The following is a 3605-nucleotide window of genomic DNA, read 5'->3' as shown; positions in this document are numbered from 1 at the left end:
AACAGTGGAGTTGCTTATGTTGGTTGAACTGGCTACTGGTCTCCAGCCAAAGAGATGAGTTGAGTCTCTTTGAAGCAGAGACGAAACTGAAGCGGGTTGCAATTCTTGACGAACAGATTTGCCTCTACCACACAGGGGCGTATCTGGAATCCGGCGGTAGGGGGGGCCAGAGCCAGAGAGAGGGAGCACATTTTTGCCTCCCTCCTCCTCCCCCCCCCGCCTCTCTCCACCCCCTCCCCGCCGTCAACCCTCCCCCGCTGCTTACTTTTGCTGGCGGGGGGCCCCAACCCCCGCCAGCCGAGGTCCGACCCGCAGTCTTCATATTTCGTCTTCCTCCGACTCCTCCGTGGCCATGCTGCAAGGAAGTAACGCTGCAGTGCTGATTCGTTGAATCCAGTTCGGAGTCTGACGTCGCAGCACGTTGTACGCGTGTACAACGTGCTGTGATGTCAGACTCCGAACTGGATTCAACGAATTAGCACTGCAGCGTTACTTCCTTGCAGCATGTCCACGGAGGAAGACGAAATATGAAGACTTCGGGTCGGACCTCGGCTGGCGGGGGTTGGGGCCCCCCGCCAGCAAAAGTAAGCAGCGGGGGAGGGTTGACGGCGGGGAGGGGGGCCAGGGCGAAATCTGCGGGGGCCCAGGCCCCTGTGGCCCCACACAGATACGCCCCTGCTACCACAACAGACTCTTGGTCATCCCATGGAAAATTTTACGTTGGGGTGACTGTCCACTGGATTGATGAGTCTTTACAGATGAAGTCTGCTTGTCTGGCCTTAAGACTGAAGGGTTCCCACACATTCATTATTCTTGCATCAGTTCTCAAAGATATTCAGAGTTTGCCATCATATGAAAAACGACAACAGACGATGATTTCCAACTTTGTGAAAGCTTTCTTTGCAATTGGACAGCATGACGATGATGATAAAGATCAAAATGAAGATGCAAGTGATGTATTAGACAGCACTATTTCTAATGCAGATGATAATGATAACAAAGTACTCTTTGCTATACAGAAGACAGAGATTCCCTTGATCAATACCTGCAGACCAAGTCAGAAGACATCAGTAATATTGCAGTCTGGCCTGATTGGAAGGAATTTTTTTTTTTTTTTAATCAGACTGAACAATCCACTTCCTGCTAGTGCAGCTGTTCAAACCTTTTTAGCTGTGCTGGATTAATGACTCACAAGCACACTCACATGAGTGACAGTTATTGTCAAACATTTTGTTTTACTAAAAGCAAAGTGGATTGAATTGCAGAGCGGTAAAGTTGATGGGATACAAACATTAACAATAGTTGCATTCATTGTAGTTGTGGTACTTACTTCGTCGGCTTCAGACGTTACAGAATGCAGCAGCTTGCTTCCTCTGTAAAGTGCAATGCTATGATTCCATTGCTCCCATTTTATCGTCGCTTCATTGATTGCCAATTAAATACTGATCTTGGTTTAAAATTCTGTGCTTAACTCACAAGACATTGCACTGCGGTTCCCCTGCCTATCTTTCTTCTCTTATTATTCCTTATGCCCCTTCCCGTTCTCTTCGATCACTTGATTCTAATCGTTTGGTTCTCCCTTCTCCTAAGCAGGTTCACTATGAGTCGACATGTCACACTGCCTTTTTCTTTCTTGCACCCAAACTCTGGAATGATCTTCCTCCAGTTCTATGGCCTGAACTATCTTTTTCTCGATTTAAAGTCTTGCTTAAAACCCACTTTTTTTCTTTGGCATTCGGTTTCCCACCCGCCCTACCTAAGCGTGGCTAGCTGGTCACCGGTTACCTAGGCAAATAGCTGTCTCTCTCAGGGGCATAGCCAGAAACCCAATTTTGGATGGGCCTGGGCCCAAGATGGGTGGGTAGAATTCCACCCTGCCCCACAAATGATTTGGTCCTCTCTCGCCTGCATGCCATATGGTCTCTCAAACATCCCCCCTCCCCAACATACCTTTTAAGTAGCAGATTTTCACCGGCAGCGAACAACTAATACACACCGCTCATGTTGGCCCCACAGCCTTCCCTCTGATGCAACTTCCTGTTTCTGCATAGGCAGGAATACATCACTACTACTACTGCTACTTAACATTTCTAAAGGGCTACTAGGGTTACACAGCGCTGTACAGTTTAACAGAGAAGGACAGTCCCGGCTCAAGGAGCTTACAATCTAAAGGACAAGTGTACAGTCAGTCAAATAGGGCAGTCAAATTGGGGCAGTCTAGATTTCCTGAATAGAGGCATAAAGGTTAGGTGCCGAAGGCGACACTGAAGAGGTGGGCTTTGAGCAAAGATTTGAAGATGGGCAGGGAGGGGGCGTGGCGAATGGGCCAGGCAGAAAGGGCGGAGCCTGGAGTTGGCGGTGGTGGAGAAGGGTACTGAGAGGAGGGATTTGTCCTGTGAGCGGAGGTTTCGGGTGGGAACGTAAAAGGAGATGAGGGTAGAGCTATGGGGCCGGTGTGAACTGTATGTATCAGTCTCTACTCACTGCAGGTGGAGATCTGCTATTTACAAGGTATGCAGAAGGGACAGTTGTTGGGAGTTTTTGGCTGGTGGGGCTTGGGGATCCCTGCCAGCCACATCATAGATGTGCTACTACTGGTTGGGCCTGAGTCCAAAGTGGGTGGGCCTGGTCCCCTCTCTGGTTCATGTTTTGCTCTTGTGTGATTGTTCTTTCCTATCAATTTATGGAGTTCTTGTTTGTTTTTTTTATTGTGAACCGCTGTGATCACCTTAATAAACAAAGCATAAACATGTATTTATTTATTTATGCATTCTTGTATCCCACTGTTATCCAAAAACAAGCCTCTGTTCCAAGTGGCTTACAGTTTACATTAAAATTGCAGTAGTGTTTTACAGTTGTGACTTAACGAGGTCCTTTATGGCTTGCGTGATACTTCCTGTACAGCAAGCGGTAACCCCGCATTGGGCTTACCCCAATTTAGTAAAAGGAGCCCTTAGTTCTTAGCTATATTTGGGGGTGTTAGTATAATTTTGGGTACATGTTCCAGCAGTGTTTTGGAGTTTGATAACTATGAATCTTCCACTGTCAGGTGCTGAATCTGTATTGATGTGGGATTATATTTTATTATACAAATCCCCGGAGTCTCAGTGAAACAAAACATGCTTATCCCAGTAATTAACAAAAGGAACAGGCATGCAGCAGCAAGTTAAATTAGAGCATAGGGAATACGCAATACAATTAATAAGGACTCAGATTTTCATCTTAAAGATACAGAAAATGGAAGGAAATCCTTAGGTAGGTGAATATATAAATGCAAAGTCATCGGACTGATATAATAATAAAAAAAAAAAAAGAAGCCGAGCTGGTTCCGCTGGGGCTCGAACCCAGGACCTTCTGCGTGTAAAGCAGACGTGATAACCACTACACTACGGAACCGCCCAGAAACTAGTAGAGGCGGAAGCTTCTTTCATACCTTACCTCCACCCCCACCCCCCCCTCTAATCTCCTTTTGGCTTTCCCAGCTGCCCGACTCCTTTTTTTCTGTTTATTTCAGTCGCTATACATGGAGGGAGCACAGGAAAGAACAAGGTAAACCGATGGTGCCAACAACAAGGAAATTAGGATTGTGCACCGGCGCACACCTC

At 46.9% G+C, this 3605-nt stretch overlaps 1 non-coding gene across 1 annotated transcript; it reads right to left on the bottom strand.

The window, feature by feature from the left end:
- Positions 1-3323: 3323 nt before the first annotated feature.
- On the bottom strand, positions 3324-3396 carry TRNAV-UAC. The gene has a single exon. It is a non-coding gene; the product is annotated as a tRNA-Val (tRNA).
- Positions 3397-3605: the final 209 nt, after the last annotated feature.

This window comes from Microcaecilia unicolor, chromosome 4 (assembly GCF_901765095.1).
Source record: "Microcaecilia unicolor chromosome 4, aMicUni1.1, whole genome shotgun sequence".
Lineage (NCBI taxonomy): Eukaryota > Metazoa > Chordata > Amphibia > Gymnophiona > Siphonopidae > Microcaecilia > Microcaecilia unicolor.
This window is presented reverse-complemented; position numbering and strand designations above follow the sequence as displayed.